This window comes from Pseudophryne corroboree, unplaced genomic scaffold (genome assembly GCF_028390025.1).
Source record: "Pseudophryne corroboree isolate aPseCor3 unplaced genomic scaffold, aPseCor3.hap2 scaffold_2115, whole genome shotgun sequence".
Taxonomy (NCBI): Eukaryota; Metazoa; Chordata; class Amphibia; order Anura; family Myobatrachidae; genus Pseudophryne; species Pseudophryne corroboree.
Window position 1 is genome coordinate 23,941 of NW_026968759.1, and position 16,257 is coordinate 40,197.

General features: G+C 47.5%; 7 non-coding genes across 7 annotated transcripts; 6 read left to right on the forward strand and 1 right to left on the reverse strand.

Moving 5' to 3' along the window:
* The first annotated feature begins 3,233 nt into the window (after nucleotides 1-3,233).
* Nucleotides 3,234-3,396, forward strand: LOC135006217 (U1 spliceosomal RNA). Its single transcript, XR_010206530.1, has one exon. It is a non-coding gene; the product is annotated as a U1 spliceosomal RNA (small nuclear RNA).
* A 674-nt stretch (nucleotides 3,397-4,070) lies between these two features.
* Nucleotides 4,071-4,234, forward strand: LOC135006214 (U1 spliceosomal RNA). Its single transcript, XR_010206527.1, has one exon. It is a non-coding gene; the product is annotated as a U1 spliceosomal RNA (small nuclear RNA).
* A 152-nt stretch (nucleotides 4,235-4,386) lies between these two features.
* LOC135006222 (U1 spliceosomal RNA) lies at nucleotides 4,387-4,549 on the forward strand. The gene has a single exon (XR_010206535.1). It is a non-coding gene; the product is annotated as a U1 spliceosomal RNA (small nuclear RNA).
* Nucleotides 4,550-5,222: 673 nt separating this feature from the next.
* LOC135006224 (U1 spliceosomal RNA) lies at nucleotides 5,223-5,386 on the forward strand. The gene has a single exon (XR_010206537.1). It is a non-coding gene; the product is annotated as a U1 spliceosomal RNA (small nuclear RNA).
* Nucleotides 5,387-5,538: 152 nt separating this feature from the next.
* LOC135006223 (U1 spliceosomal RNA) lies at nucleotides 5,539-5,701 on the forward strand. The gene has a single exon (XR_010206536.1). It is a non-coding gene; the product is annotated as a U1 spliceosomal RNA (small nuclear RNA).
* A 4,890-nt stretch (nucleotides 5,702-10,591) lies between these two features.
* TRNAN-AUU (transfer RNA asparagine (anticodon AUU)) lies at nucleotides 10,592-10,665 on the reverse strand. Its single transcript has one exon. It is a non-coding gene; the product is annotated as a tRNA-Asn (tRNA).
* Nucleotides 10,666-13,414: 2,749 nt separating this feature from the next.
* On the forward strand, nucleotides 13,415-13,577 carry LOC135006218 (U1 spliceosomal RNA). Its single transcript, XR_010206531.1, has one exon. It is a non-coding gene; the product is annotated as a U1 spliceosomal RNA (small nuclear RNA).
* The last annotated feature ends 2,680 nt before the right edge of the window (nucleotides 13,578-16,257 follow it).

Below are 16,257 nucleotides of genomic sequence, written 5' to 3' on the forward strand. Positions count from 1 at the left end.
CGTAAAAGTACGTACTGACAAAGGCTAATAAGCATTCATCTAGCCTAGTTTGCTGTCTGTTTCCACTTCTTTTTTCATGAGCCCCTCCCATTTATACCCTTGTGCACTATCCTGACTTCTCCTCTAGAACGTTTCCTAGAAAAACTTTAAAAAGTCATAAATCTGGAGAGTTTTTGTAAGAAACACATTGGTACTTTCCCATGATGAGTGAGTGCTTCAGGATCTCTTGCACTTACATGAGCAGCAGAGTACTGCAACGGAAGCATGCTGGGCCCATAACCCAGAGGTAGGCAGATTGAAACTATCCTCTGCTATATGCATTGTTTTTTGTTAATTAAAGTAATCCAAAACTGGGATTGATATTTTGGCTCTTTTATTTTTACTTAAAGTACAATAACTTTTACCATTTTAATTTGTTTTAATAGTATATTGACAGTATTGTTTTCTTTCAAAAATCCACTTAATTTTCTTTACCCTATTATTAAAATGGTAATTGACAAAAACAAACTACATTGTCACCAGAAGAGCAGTACAAAATGTACAAGTGATATATTAAAATCATCTTTCCAGCTTGAATTTCAATGATGCTTTGGTGCAACAATTTTGTGAGAAACATCTTCACCCATAAAGAAAGATTTTCTTAATTCCTTACCTGTGTGCTGATTAGATATCACCTTATTTTCACATTAAACAGACTTCCCCATGAGGACGCAGCAAGGATGCAGTGACGTTTATGTTTCCTGGTGTCAACCTGTATTATTTCAGTAGATATTGAAATGAGGATGCATCTTGCTGCCTTTCCAATGAAGCAAGTTTTATAAAAAACAGCTAGGAAGCACAATTTAGCAGTTGGTTGCAGAGAAAAAAATAACATTTTAAACCTACCGGTAATTTTTTTTTCTCGTAGTCCGTAGAGGATGATGGGGACTCCGTAAGGACCATGGGGGATAGACGGGCTCCGCAGCAGACATGGGCACTTTAAGAAAGACTTTAGATCTGGGTGTGCACTGGCTCCTCCCTCTATGCCCCTCCTCCATACCTCAGTTAGAGAAACTGTGCCCAGAGGAAACGGACAGTACGAGGAAAGGATTTTTGTTAATCCAAGGTCAAGATTCATACCAGCCACACCAATCACACCGTATAACTTGTGATATACTACCCAGTTAACAGTATGAAAACAACATAGCATCAGTCCAAGACCGATGAAAACTAACATATAACCCTTATGTAAGCAATAACTATATACAAGTCTTGCAGAAGTAGTCCGCACTTGGGACGGGCACCCAGCATCCTCTACGGACTACGAGAAAAAGATTTACCGGTAGGTTTAAAATCTTATTTTCTCTTACGTCCTAGAGGATGCTGGGGACTCCGTAAGGACCATGGGGATTATACCAAAGCTCCCAAACGGGCAGGAGAGTGGGGATGACTCTGCAGCAACGATTGAGCAAACAGGAGGTCCTCCTCAGCCAGGGTATCAAACTTATTGAACTTTGCAAAGGTGTTTGAACCCGACCAAGTAGCAGCTCGGCACACCTGTAGTGCCGAGACCCCTCGGGCAGCTGCCCAAGAAGAGCCCACCTTCCTAGTGGAATGGGCCTTGACTGAATTAGGCAACGGCAATCCCGCCATAGAATGCGCCTGCTGAATTGTGTTACAGATCCAGAGAGCAATAGTCTGCTTTGAAGCAGGGGTGCCAATCTTGTTGGCTGCATACAGGACAAACAGTGTTTCTGTTTTTCTGACTCTAGCCGTTCTGGCCACGTAAATTTTCAAAGCTCTGACCACATCAAGGGACTCGGAATCCTCCAAGTCACGCGTAGCTACAGGCACCACAATAGGTTGGTTCATATGAAAGGATGAGTCCACTTTTAGCAGGAATTGAGGACGGGTCCGCAATTCCGCTCTATCCATATGGAAAACCAGATAGGGGATTTTATGTGATAAAGCCGCTAATTCCGACACTCGCCTAGCGGAAGCCAAGGCTAATAACATGACCACCTTCCAAGTGACATATTTCAACTCCACCGTTTTAAGTGGTTCAAACCATAACCTTAACACCACGTTAAGGTCCCAAGGCACCACCGGAGGTACAAAAGGAGGCTGAATATGCAGTACTCCCTTCACAAAAGTTTGTACTTACTTCAGGAAGAGAGGCCAATTCCTTTTGAAAGAAAATGGATAAGGCCTAAATCTGAACCTTAATAGAGCCTAATTTTAGGCCCAAATTCACTCCAGTTTGTAGGAAGTGAAGGTAGTGGCCCAGGTGGAATTCTTCCGTAGGAGCATTCCTGGCCTCACACCAAGAAACATATTTTCGCCATATACAGTGATAATGTTTAGATGTCACGTCCTTCCTAGCCTTTATTAGCGTAGGAATGACCTCATCTGGAATACCCTTTTCCGCTAGGATCCGGCGTTCAACCGCCATGCCGTCAAACGCAGCCGCGGTAAGTCTTGGAACAGACAGGGCCCCTGTTGCAACAGGTCCTGTCTTAGAGGAAGTGGCCACGGATCTTCTGTGAGCATTTCCTGCAGATCTGGATACCAGGTCCTTCGTGGCCAATCTGGAACAATGAGAATTGTTCTCACTCCTCTTTTTCTTACTATTATCAACACCCAAGTATGAAAGGTAGAGGAGGAAATACATAAACCGACCGGAACACCCACGGTGTCACTAGGGCGTCTACAGCTACTGCCTGAGGGTCTCTTGACCTGGTGCAATACCTCTGTAGCTTTTTGTTGAGGCGGGATGCCATCATGTCTATCTGGGGTAGTCCCCACCGACTTGCAATCTGTGCGAAGACTTCCTGATGAAGTCCCCACTCTCCTGGATGTAGGTCGTGTCTGCAGAGGAAGTCTGCTTCCCAGTTGTCCACTCCCGGAATGAACACTGCTGACAGTGCGCTTACATGATTCTCCGCCCAGTGAAGAATTCTGGTGGCTTCCGCCATCGCCTCTCTGCTCCTTGTGCCGCCTTGGCGGTTTACATGAACTACTGCGGTGACGTTGTCTGACTGGATCAGAACTGGTTGGTCGCGAAGTAAGGTCTCCGCTTGACTGTGTTTGTGTTTTCCTCTGGTCAGCTCTGGTAAAAGTCAGATTTCTTTGTTTCAGATCTTCCTCTAGCCTTGTTCTTCTTTCGAGAGTTCCCTTGTGCTGCCTCAGTTGGATCTTCTTCACTTGACAGGGGGGTGCCCGAGCAGCGACCCTCCCCAGCTCTAGCCCAACTTCTACTTACCTGCCAGGTGAGATACTATGATCATGAAGGTGCTTCTCCCAGGGCAAGGCTCACCCATTGCACTCTGGGTGTGCTGCTCCTGCGATTTCCCCAAATGTGGGAAACTTGACTGCATAATTTGTGTTTCCCCTGGTCGGCTCTCGTATAATTCAGATCTCTTTGTCTCAGGTCTCTCTCCAGCCTAGTTTGCTGTCTGTTTCCACTTCTTTTTTCTTGAGCCCATCCCTTTTATACCCTTGTGCACTATCCTGACTTCTCCTCCTGTCTGCTTACTTTGTGCCTTCCAATGCACAATGCAAACTACAGGTAGTGCTAGAGGGCCCACACCCTTTTACTTGCCTTACAGAGCAGCTCTGGAGCTGTTACAGTGCCAAGCTGCTGCAAGAAATCAGCTTGAATGCTTCAGGGGCTGGGGCATGGCCAACATGAGCCCCACACCGAAGGAGGGTGGGGGTGTTTAATGTGAACTAAGGGTCAAACAAGCGCCGCAAAAGGCCGCCATGCCCTGCATACCCCTTTTCTCTTTTCATATGCAGATGAGGGTTCCAGCCAACTTTGGCCCATTGCTTGGATGACATCACCGTATGCAAATCCGTCTTCTACAGAACTTCCCCCAGGAATGCTTGTACTAGTTGTTGCATTTGGTTTGTTGTTTGGGGGTGCTACAGTATTAGGCAGCCTTCTGCCCTCCTATGTTCATCTGAAAATATGTGTTCTCCCTGCAGTTGTTGTCCCCAGATGAGAGTTCCCTTGTGCTGCCTCAGTTGAATCTCCTTTACTTGACAGAGATGTGCCTGAGCAGCGGCCCTCCCCAGCCCTATCCCAAATCATACTTATTTTTCATAGGAGATATCATGGTCATGAAGATTGTTCTCCCAGGGTGAGGTTAATTCATTGCATTTTGGGTATGCTGACCCCTGTGATTTCCCCAAATGTGGGAAACTCGACTGCATTATTTGTGGTAGTGGGGGACTGTGTTTGTGCTTTCCTCTGGTCAGCTCTGGTAAAAGTCAGATTTCTTTGTCTCAGATTTTCCTCTAGCCTTGTTCTTCTTTCGAGAGTTCCCTTGTGCTGCCTCAGTTTGATCTCCTTCACTTTACAGGGGGGTACCCGAGCAGCGACCCTCCCTAGCTCTAGCCCAACTCCTACTTACCTGCCAGGTGAGATACTATGATCATGAAGGTGCTTCTCCCAGGGCAAGGCTCACCCATTGCACTCTGGGTGTGCTGCTCCTGCGATTTCCCCAAATGTGGGAAACTAGACTGCATAATTTGTGTTTCCCCTGGTCGGCTCTCGTATAATTCAGATCTCTTTGTCTCTGGTCTCTCTCCAGCCTAGTTTGCTGTCTGTTTCCACTTCTTTTTCTTGAGCCGCTCCCTTCTATGCCTTTGCGCACTATCCTGACTTCTCCTCCTGTCTGCTTACTTTGTGCCTTCCAACGCACAATGCGAACTACAGGTAGTGCTGCAGGGCCCACACCCTTTTACTTGCCTTACAGAGCAGCTCTGGAGCTGTTACAGTGCCAAGCTGCTGCAAGAAATCAGCTTGAATGCTTCAGGGGCTGGGGCATAGCCAACATGAGCCCCACACCGAAAGAGGGTGGAGGTGTTTAATGCAAACTAGGGGACAGCCAAGCGCCGCAAAAGGCCACCATGCCCTGCACGCCCCTTTTCTCTTTTCATATGCAGACGAGGGTTGAAGCCAACTTTGACCCACTGCTTGGATGACATCACCATATGCAAATCCATCTGCGGCAGGCCTTCCCCCAGGAATGCTTGCACTAGTTGTTGCATTTGGTTTGTTGTTTGGGGGTGCTTCAGTATTAGGCAGCCTTCTGCCCTCCCATGTTCATCTGAAAATATGTGTTCTCCCTGCAGTTGTTGTCCCCAGATGAGAGTTCCCTTGTGCTGCCTCAGTTGAATCTCCTTTACTTGACAGAGATGTGCCTGAGCAGCGGCCCTCCCCAGCCCTATCCCAAATCATACTTATTTTGCATAGGAGATATCATGGTCATGAAGATTGTTCTCCCAGGGTGAGGTTCATTCATTGCATATTGGGTATGCTGACCCCTGTGATTTCCCCAAATGTGGGAAACTCGACTGCATTATTTGTGGTAGTTGGGGACTGTGTTTGTGCTATCCTCTGGTCAGCTCTGGTAAAAGTCAGATTTCTTTGTCTCAGATTTTCCTCTAGCCTTGTTCTTCTTTCGAGAGTTCCCTTGTGCTGCCTCAGTTGGATCTCCTTCACTTGACAGGGGGATGCCCGAGCAGCGACCCTCCCTAGCTCTAGCCCAACTCCTACTTACCTGCCAGGTGAGATACTATGATCATGAAGGTGCTTCTCCCAGGGCAAGGCTCACCCATTGCACTCTGGGTGTGCTGCCCCTGCGATTTCCTTAAATGTGGGAAACTTGACTGCATAATTTGTGTTTCCCCTGGTCGGCTCTCGTATAATTCAGATCTCTTTGTCTCAGGTCTCTCTCCAGCCTAGTTTGCTGTCTGTTTCCACTTCTTTTTTCTTGAGCACCTACCTTTCATACCCTTGTGCACTATCCTGACTTCTCCTCCTGTCTGCTTACTTTGTGCCTTCCAACGCACAATGCGAACTACAGGTGGTGCTGCAGGGCCCACACCCTTTTACTTGCCTTACAGAACAACTCTGGAGCTGTTACAGTGCCCAGCTGCTGCAAGAAATCAGCTTGAATGCTTCAGGGGATGGGGCATGGCCAACATGAGCCCCACACCAAAGGAGGGTGGGGGTGTTTAATGCGAACTAGGGGTCATCCAAGCACTGCAATAGGCCGCCATGCCCTACATGCCCCTTTTCTCTTTTCATATGCAGATGAGGGTTCCAGCCAACTTCGGCCCACTGCTTGGATGACATCACCGTATGCAAATCCGTATGCTGCAGACCTTCCCCCAGGAATGCTTGTACTAGTTGTTGCATATGGTTTGATATTTGATGGTGCTTCAGTATTAGGCAGCCTTCCGCCCTCCCATGTTCATCTGAAAAGATGTGGTCTCCCTGCAGTTGTTGTCCCCAGACGAGAGTTCCCTTGTGCTTCCTCAGTTGAATCTCCTTAACTTGACGGGGGAGGGGCTGCCCGAGCAGCCACCCTCCCCAGCCCTATCCCAACTCATACTTATTTTGCATATGAGGTCTCTTGATCATGAAGATTGTTCTCACAGGGTGAGGTTCATCCATTATATTTTAAAATAGGAAGGTACAAATTACATATTTGAATTGCATCTATGTGCTGGATTCAAATGTCCCCCCCCCCCTTCCTTCCTTTCTCAATTGTGCCCGTCAGCAGCTATTCTAAGGTTGCTGCCAATGGGTGTGACACATTACCGTATTTGCCGGCGTATAAGACGACTTTTTACCCCTGAAAAACATGCCTCCAAGCGGGGGGTCGTCTTATACGCCGGGGGTCGTCTTACACGCCGGGCGGGAAGTTGCGCTATGGGAAGTCGCGGAACAGGGGCGTGGCCTAGCATAAGGGGGCGTGGGCTCGCGGTCGGACCGCCGTTTTCAGCAATCCAGGGGGTTAAGAAGATGATGTCCCCCGTGAAGTGCCTCTATCTGTACGGTGAGTGTACGGCGCTGCCGGCGGGTGAAGCTGTGTGAAGTCCGGCTCCAACACAGGGACAGGAGCCAGGTGCTGCACGTATTGTTACAGTGCAGCACCCGGCTCATGTCACTGAGCAGGAGCCGACATTCAGCAGTGACAGGCGGTGCATAAGAAGGGGGGGGGGCGTAGGCAGGGGGGACAGCGGCAGCACTGCAGGGAAGCTGCAGGTGAGGGGGGCTTACAACTTTATGTGGTGGGTTAATACTGGTACTACAGGTACCTTGGATTCAAGGGCGGACCAGACAGCTGCTAGTGACAGGGAGACGGCAGGGACCAATCCAATCAGGCTTTGTATACAGCCAACCACAGTACTGCACCATTGTGCGGAAGAGGGGGTAGTCTTATATGGCGAGTACATAACAAACTCTATATTTTGAGTGGAAATGTTGGGGGGTCGTCTTATACGCCCAGTCGTCTTATACGCCGGCAAATACGGTAATTTCTTCTGTGGGGTACACTGGACTCCACAAGGATTCACATTGGGGTGTAGAGTAGGATCTTGATCTGAGGCACCAACCGGCTCAAAGCTTTTGACTGTTCCCAGGATGCTCAGCGCATTCTCCTCTATAACCCCGCTTCCATGAACAGGGAGCTCAGTTTGTAGTTGGTGCCTTCAGTAGCAGGCCACTTAACAGGGGCCTGCCTCAGGCAGCCTATTCTTAGCTATTAATTTTGACAAGAAAAGAAGAACTTGTTTTATGAGAATCTACAAGGGCTGCAGCAGGCTAGGTCTAATAGACATCTTTACTGCAGCTTCATCACTCCCAGCGGCGCTGTATACTCCCGTGCCCTGGTTGCTGGGTCACTGCAGCGGAGGCTCCGGTTTCATCCTAAGGTCAGTCACACACACACCACCCTTCAGGATCACGAGGCCGCTGATGAAAAGGAGCGTGGCCGTAGGGTTGGGCCGTGTGCGCACTGGGGTGGACACTGATTACTGGGCAGCCGCTCCACTAGCCACCAGGTACAGTTAAGGAGCACAGGTCTGGGGGTTTTTCTCCTATATTACCCCAATTTTGTACTGCCTGCAGCACATTGTGATAGGTAATAGGGCCTGATTCAGGTTGGATTGCAATCACAATAAGCGATCCAACTGCAAAAATTGCTAAGAGCATACGCATGTGCCTGCATTTTCTGCGGCACCCCACAGAGAATGCGATCGCCTCTGCCTGTCAATCGGGGCAGGGGGGGGAAGGGGGGTCAGCAACACTCCATTTCCATGTCAGGGATGGAGCGGTGCGGGGGCAAGGCTTCAAAATGGGGTCTGCAACGGAGGAGACACAGGGGGCGTGGTCACAGCGGCTGTATGACATCACATTCAGCCGCTGTGATCACAAAAATGGTGGCGGCTTCCTGCGCGCACATACAGTCTGCACCAGCAGGAGGCTACACCATTTTTTATGATCACGCTGAACTGCAGTGCGACTGCAATTACAGCATGGTCAAGAAGGGAGGCGTCATGCTGGGTGGCCATGCCCTGTCACTGTGCAGGAGCCAGCACCGCTCACACACTAGTCCCCGGGTGCAGCCCCCAACCCCCGGGACACCCGGAACAACAAAATGTAGATTCAGGCCACCAGGCCACGCCCCTACCTATGAAACCATGCCTCCTTTTTACCATTGCGCTGCTTATCTGCGCGCACTGCATTACAATCTCCCTCGCCACCTCTCTGGGTGTCACCAGTGATAGTGACACCTCTGCCATGCTTGTAGCAGCTGGTCCTAAGATCTACGCCTCAAGCCCTGAGTGTTTGCCCTTGTGACTTGTTGATCATCATAGCGAAGCAGATGCTTACAGAAAACTGCAGGGGCTTAGATTGAAAATAAAAAAATTGATGGGTATAAGGTAGAGAGGAGCGGGTTCGGTTCTCCGAGAACCGAATTCCCCACGAACTCCACGTGGTTTACACTGGTCCGAGGCAGGCTCGGTTGTTCCCGCCTGACTCGGAAAACCTGAACAAGGGAAAATGTCATCATCCCGCTGTCGGATTCTCGCGAGATTCGGATTCCATATAAAGAGCTGCGCGTTGCCGCCATTTTTACTCGTGCATTGAAGAGAGAGCGGAGAGGACGTGGCTATGTTCTCTCAGTGGAAATCTCAATATCAGTGCTCAGTATCAGTGGTTACTTATTGCTTCTCAGTAATACTAGTAGTGTGTCTCTCCTGCTCAGTGTCAGTTCTCAGTAGTATCCTCATCAGTGCTCAGTATCACTGCTCATTGCATTGTGGTGTTCTGTATACTACAGTAACATAGTAATATAGTAACATATAGTAACATAGTTTTTGAGGTTGAATAGAGGCAAATTGCCCATCGTGTTCAACCTGTTTTAAGTTGTGATGATTCTACATACTTGCTGAATAATGTTTTATGACTAGTTAGCTACTATAACTCATGTTACCCCCGGATTAACCATGTTGATATTTTAAGTATTATAACCTTGGATAGCTTTTTCATTCAGAAATGTATCCATTCCTTTTTTAAATCCAATTACAGAGTCCGCCATTACCACCTTCCCTGGCAGGGAATTCCACATCCTGATTGCCCTAACAGTGAAGAACCCTTTCCTCCATTGCGTTCTGAACTTTCCTCCAGTCGCAGCGAGTGACCACGTGTTCTTTTAATAAATAATTAATCTGATAACTCTTTGTTATGTATCTTTACATATTTGAAGATATTAATAATATCTCCTCTTAGGCACCTCTTTTCTAGTGTATACATATTCAGCCTAGTAAGTCTTTCCTTATAGTCCAGTACTTTTAGGCCTTTAATCAATTTAGTCTTCAGGATCTCTTGCACTTCCATGAGCAGCATAGTAGCGCAATGGAAGCATGCTGGGCCCATAACCCAGAGGTCGATTGATCGAAACTATCCTCTGCTATGTGCATTTTTTTTTTTTTATAATTAAAGTGATCAAAAACTGGGATTGATATTTTGGCTCTTTTATTTTTACTTAAAGTACAATAACTTTTATCATTTTAATTTGTTTTAATAGTATATTGACAGCATTGTTTTCTTTAAAAAATCCACTTAATTTTCTTTACCCTATTACTGAAATGGTAATTGACAAAAACAAACTACATTGTCACCAGAAGAGCAATGCAAAATGTACAAGTGATATATTAAAATCATCTTCCATCTTGAATTTCAATGATGCATTGGGACAACAATTTTGTGAGAAACATCTTCACCCATAAAGAAAGATTTTCTTAATTCCTTACCTGTGTGCTGGTTAGATATTACCTTGTTTTCACATTAAACAGACTTCCACATGAGAAAGCAGCAAGGATGCAGTAACGTTTATGTTTCCTGGTGTCAACCTGTATTATTTCAGTAGACATTGAAATGAGGATGCATCTTGCTGCCTTTCCAATGTAGCAAGTTTAATTCAGTAATAGGTGAAAAAACATTCCTACAAAGGTGTTAATCAGAGACTTGGCTTTGTGGACACTTTTCAGAGAGCAAATTTGTTAGCATAAAAATAAAGTCAGAAAATGAAGAGCTGTTTAATCACTCAATTGGACTTTTCTACCAGCATCATTTTTTTTCTCTGCAACCCACTGCTAAATTGTGCTTCCTAGCTGTTTTTTATAAAATCACTTAATCAAATCTAACTCTGATTACATCAGAGAAGGCCAGGTACCCTACACCATAAGAGGGGGTTTGAAATTTTGACTTGTCTACTTAAAGATCACCAAAATCTGATCACAAGGTCAATTACATCCCTGGGTGGGATTGAACCACCAACCTTTTGGTTAATAGCCAAACATGCTAACCGATTGCACCACAGAGACACCTCGTAAAAGTACATACTGACAAAGGCTAATAAGCATTCATCTAGAACGTTTCCTAGAAAAACTTTAAAAAGTCAATAATCTGGAGAGTTTTTGTAAGAAACACATTGGTACTTTCCCATGATGAGTGAGTGCTTCAGGATCTCTTGCACTTACATGGGCTATTAACCAAAACGTTGGTGGTTCAATCCCACCCAGGGATGTAATTGACCTTGTGATCAGATTTTGGTGATCTTTAAGTAGACAAGTCAAAATTTCAAACCCCCTCTTATGGTGTAGGGTACATGGCCTTCTCTGACGTAATCAGAGTTAGATTTAATTAAGTGATTTTATAAAAAAACAGCTAGGAAGCACAATTTAGCAGTGGGTTGCAGAGAAAAAAATAACATTTTAAACCTACCAGTCATTTTTTTTTCTCGTAGTCCGTAGAGGATGATGGGGACTCCGTAAGGACCATGGGGGATAGACGGGCTCCGCAGCAGACATGGGCACTTTAAGAAAGACTTTAGATCTGGGTGTGCACTGGCTCCTCCCTCTATGCCCCTCCTCCATACCTCAGTTAGAGAAACTGTGCTCAGAGGAGACGGACAGTACGAGGAAAGGATTTTTGTTAATCCAAGGTCAAGATTCATACCAGCCACACCAATCACACCGTATAACTTGTGATATACTACCCAGTTAACAGTATGAAAACAACATAGCATCAGTCCAAGACCGATGAAAACTAACATATAACCCTTATGTAAGCAATAACTATATACGAGTCTTGCAGAAGTAGTCCGCACTTGGGACGGGCACCCAGCATCCTCTACGGACTACGAGAAAAAGATTTACCGGTAGGTTTAAAATCTTATTTTCTCTTACGTCCTAGAGGATGCTGGGGAATCCGTAAGGACCATGGGGATTATACCAAAGCTCCCAAACGGGCAGGAGAGTGCGGATGACTCTGCAGCACCGATTGAGCAAACAGGAGGTCCTCCTCAGCCAGGGTATCAAACTTATAGAACTTTGCAAAGGTGTTTGAACCCGACCAAGTAGCAGCTCGGCACAGCTGTAGTGCCGAGACCCCTCGGGCAGCTGCCCAAGAAGAGCCCACCTTCCTAGTGGAATGGGCCTTGACTGAATTAGGCAACGGCAATCCCGCCATAGAATGCGCCTGCTGAATCGTGTTACAGATCCAGAGAGCAATAGTCTGCTTTGAAGCAGGGGTGCCAATCTTGTTGGCTGCATACAGGACAAACAGTGTTTCTGTTTTTCTGACTCTAGCCGTTCTGGCCACGTAAATTTTCAAAGCCCTGACCACATCAAGGGACTCGGAATCCTCCAAGTCACGCGTAGCCACAGGCACCACAATAGGTTGGTTCATATGAAAGGATGAGTCCACTTTTAGCAGGAATTGAGGACGGGTCCGCAATTCCGCTCTATCCATATGGAAAACCAGATAGGGGATTTTATGTGATAAAGCCGCTAATTCCGACACTCGCCTAGCGGAAGCCAAGGCTAATAACATGACCGCCTTCCAAGTGAGATATTTCAACTCCACCGTTTTAAGTGGTTCAAACCATAACCTTAACACCACGTTAAGGTCCCAAGGCACCACCGGAGGTACAAAAGGAGGCTGAATATGCAGTACTCCCTTCACAAAAGTTTGTACTTACTTCACGAAGAGAGGCCAATTCCTTTTGAAAGAAAATGGATAAGGCCAAAATCTGAACCTTAATAGAGCCTAATTTTAGGCCCAAATTCACTCCAGTTTGTAGGAAGTGAAGGAAGGGGCCCAGGTGGAATTCTTCCGTAGGAGCATTCCTGGCCTCACACCAAGAAACATATTTTCGCCATATACAGTGATAATGTTTAGATGTCACGTCCTTCCTAGCCTTTATTAGCATAGGAATGACCTCATCTGGAATACCCTTTTCCGCTAGGATCCGGCGTTCAACCGCCATGCCGTCAAACGCAGCCGCGGTAAGTCTTGGAACAGACAGGGCCCCTGTTGCAACAGGTCCTGTCTTAGAGGAAGTGGCCACGGATCTTCTGTGAGCATTTCCTGCAGATCTGGATACCAGGTCCTTCGTGGCCAATCTGGAACAATGAGAATTGTTCTCACTCCTCTTTTTCTTACTATTATCAATACCTTGGGTATGAGAGGTAGAGGAGGAAATACATAAACCGACCGGAACACCCACGGTGTCACTAGGGTGTCTACAGCTACTGCCTGAGGGTCTCTTGACCTGGTGCAATACCTCTGTAGCTTTTTGTTGAGGCGGGACGCCATCATGTCTATCTGGGGCAGTCCCCACCGACTTGAAATCTGTGCGAAGACTTCCTGATGAAGTCCCCACTCTCCTGGATGTAGGTCGTGTCTGCTGAGGAAGTCTGCTTCCCAGTTGTCCACTCCCGGAATGAACACTGCTGACAGTGCGCTTACATGATTCTCCGCCCAGCGAAGAATTCTGGTGGCTTCCGCCATCGCCACTCTGCTCCTTGTGCCGCCTTGGCGGTTTACATGAACTACTGCGGTGACGTTGTCTGACTGGATCAGAACTGGTTGGTCGCGAAGTAAGGTCTCCGCTTGACTGTGTTTGTGTTTTCCTCTGGTCAGCTCTGGTAAAAGTCAGATTTCTTTGTTTCAGATCTTCCTCTAGCCTTGTTCTTCTTTCGAGAGTTCCCTTGTGCTGCCTCAGTTGGATCTCCTTCACTTGACAGGGGGGTGCCCGAGCAGCGACCCTCCCCAGCTCTAGCCCAACTTCTACTTACCTGCCAGGTGAGATACTATGATCATGAAGGTGCTTCTCCCAGGGCAAGGCTCACTCATTGCACTCTGGGTGTGCTGCTCCTGCGATTTCCCCAAATGTGGGAAACTTGACTGCATAATTTGTGTTACCCCTGGTCGGCTCTCGTATAATTCAGATCTCTTTGTCTCAGGTCTCTCTCCAGCCTAGTTTGCTGTCTGTTTCCACTTCTTTTTTTCTTGAGTCCCTCCCTTTTATACCCTTGTGCACTATCCTGACTTCTCCTCCTGTCTGCTTACTGTCACGATCCGGGTATCTGGACGCCATTTCTTACCCATCAGATGCCTCCTAAGGCTGGCTCAGCGCTCCAGGACCGGATCCCATCTGTTATCCTAATGTTCACATTCCTGCATCCTCTCCTGTCTCTCTGAGACGCTGTCACAGTAACGCCTTATTACATCTGGCATGGCGTCTCCCGCGGCCTCCGCCGCCGTCCCTGAGCTTCTGCATGCAGAGTGTCAGAGTGGCGATTACGTCAGCCGCGGCCTCCGCTGTGTCCGCGTGGTTGGATGTGCACTTGTCAGCCTGGCGTCTCCTGTCTCCAGTGGTCGGCGCCGCCATTACTGTTTTCATTGCCACATGGATTACAAACCAAACTTCCCTCCAAGTGTCTGCATGGGCGCAGCCATCTTGGATTCTGTCAGCTGATCATTTCCTCAAATCTGTTGTCAGTATTGTTAATCTGCATAATTGCCTAGCCAATCCCTTCCTTGCTGCAGGTATAAATACACTGTGCCTGAGCAAGGAAGGCGTCAGTGCTTTGGTTGTCAAACCTAGTTCCTGTTTGTCTCTCTCCTGTGATTGTCTTCCAGGTTCCAGCTCCTGTCTCAAGACTTCCACCATAGAGACCCGCACCAGCATTCCACCTGCGGTGTAGCCTGACTCTCCAATCCATTGTGGATTCATCTGTTTCCAGCTACAACATTACCTGCTTCCAGCTCAGCTTCCAGCAGAGTACAGCTTCCCTTAAAGGGCCGGTGTCCTTTCTACACTTTACCACTCTCCACCGGTATTATTATTTCTCCGCTCTCAAGTTCTACATTTCAGTTCATATTTCATCGCTCCCAAGTTCATTTATTATTTAACTGGTTCCAGCCAGTATCCACTCCGTGCTAACAACAGTCTGGTTCCAGCCAGTATCCACAGCAGCTGTTTTACCTTCAGCAACCCAGCTTTTCCTGGAACACCAGCTGGCACAATCCTGGGTTATCTCCATTGCTACAGTCGGGCCTGGTAAGGACTTTCCATCTAGAAGATCATAAGAACTATCTCACACTACCAGTGCCCTGTGGCTCCTGCCATCCTGTAGTACCCAGGAACTGTATTTATTATTTGCTGACTTTTACGTTTTCTTTTACTGCTGCTGTGTTGCGGAGTTGTCATAATAAACATCATTGACTTTTATCCAAGTTGTCGTGGTCACGCCTTCGGGCAGTTATTATTCATGTTACTTACATGTCCAGGGGTCTGATACAACCTCTCAGGTTCCGGTACATCTCAGCCCCTACAACTGAGGCTGCCTCCCGTCAGCTCAGGCCCTCAGTTGTGACAGTAAGCACTGACCTAATGAATCCAGCCGGAGACCAGGATCAAGCGGCCAGGCCGATGCAAGAACTGGCAGCCCGACTAGAACATCAGGAGGCTGCACAGGGCCACATCATCCGCTGTCTCCAGGATCTCTCTACTCGGCTGGATGGGATTCAGACAACTCTCCGTGGATCAGGCGCATCTGGTGCGTCAACCACAGTGACTCCAGCTATAACCCCACCCACCTTACCCATTTCTGCTCCACGTCTTCATCTTCCAACGCCAGCAAAATTTGACGGATCTCCAAGATTCTGCAGGGGATTTCTCAACCAGTGTGTGATTCAGTTTGAGCTACAACCTGGCAATTTTCCCAGTGACCGTACAAAAATTGCCTACATCATCTCTCTTCTCAGTGGCTCCGCCCTTGACTGGGCATCACCGTTATGGGAGAGGTCCGACACCCTGCTATCTTCTTACACTGCATTCGTGTCAACATTCAGGCGCATCTTCGACGAGCCAGGCCGGGTAACCTCAGCTTCATCCGAGATTCTCCGTTTACGCCAGGGGTCACGTACTGTAGGACAATATCTGATACAGTTCCAGATCCTGGCATCCGAACTGGCATGGAACGACGAGGCCCTGTATGCTGCATTCTGGCATGGCTTATCTGAGCTTATTAAAGATGAGTTAGCTACCAGAGACTTACCTTCTAAGTTAGATGAGCTAATCTCACTCTGCACGAAAGTTGATTTACGTTTCAGAGAGAGAGCAACTGAGCGTGGAAGATCATCTGCTCCAAAATCTTCTGCTCCTCCTCTTCGTCAACTGTCACCATCTAAAGATGAGCCCATGCAAATTGGCCGTTCCCGTTTAACTCCTGCTGAGCGCCGAAGACGTCTCTCTGAGTCTCTTTGTCTTTACTGTGCAGCTCCGTCTCACACCATCAATGCCTGTCCCGAACGTCCGGGAAAACTCCAAACCCTAGCTCGCCCAGGAGAGGGCCGGCTAGGAGTAATGATCTCCTCTCCATCTCCTCATGATTGTAATCTCCCAGTCTCGCTTCAAGTTGCTCAACGTTATCGGAACGTCATTGCTCTCCTTGATTCCGGGGCAGCTGGGAACTTTATTACTGAAGCCTATGTTAAACGGTGGTCCCTACCCACCGAGAGACTTCCTTCCTCCTTTTCCTTAACTGCCGTGGATGGCAGTAAAATTTTTGATACTGTTATTGCTCTAAGGACTCTACCAGTTCGTCTGAAAGTGGGAGTTCTTC